Source organism: Aplysia californica, unplaced genomic scaffold, assembly GCF_000002075.1.
Source record: "Aplysia californica isolate F4 #8 unplaced genomic scaffold, AplCal3.0 scaffold00221, whole genome shotgun sequence".
NCBI lineage: Eukaryota > Metazoa > Mollusca > Gastropoda > Aplysiida > Aplysiidae > Aplysia > Aplysia californica.
The window spans coordinates 229,235-229,933 of record NW_004797491.1 but is presented as its reverse complement, the minus strand read 5'-3'; positions in this window follow the sequence as shown (position 1 = coordinate 229,933).

Below are 699 nucleotides of genomic sequence, written 5' to 3'. Positions count from 1 at the left end.
AGTCATCTAGTATTTAAAACTGTAGGAATATATTACGCGCACGCTTGTGGGACTTCTTGTATTATCCCAGTCCGCTGTTTGAATACCCTTGCCACCATAATATTGCACTTCACCTAGCTTAGTTTGGTACGTTTTATTTTAAACAGGATATTGGATTTCATCAAACAGATTCAATACCACACAAAAATAAAAATAAGTTTTACGTCTATCTTTGTCTACATATCTATGCACTATGCACTTCTGTATTGTGCAAGTTGTGAACAAATGTGTTTGTGAAAAATAAGGAAAATGTATGCGTGGCACAGTTTATCTGTCCATAAGATCAGACAGGATAAACTTATCAAACCCACTGTTAGAAAAGTCTGCATCCGGTTGAGGTCTCATGTAGGGATCTGCGAAATAAAGAAATCAAATATAAATTATTCAGTATTCTAAATAAAACTGCAATAAATGTAATTTCAATTGCTAGGACAGATACACATTTCTTTTTAGATTGAATGAATGGGACCACTTTATTTAGATCAAGATACATATAAATTGAGTTACACCCCTTGCCCTGATGCAATGAAGTAATGCATTCTTCACCCTGATATTACATGTGCAAGAGTCAGGCTGGTTCAACTAACCAAATCAGAGTTCAGGTGCACACAGAGAGAGTAGTCACGAAATAAAACACTTCAAACGATATCCTTCATCCAG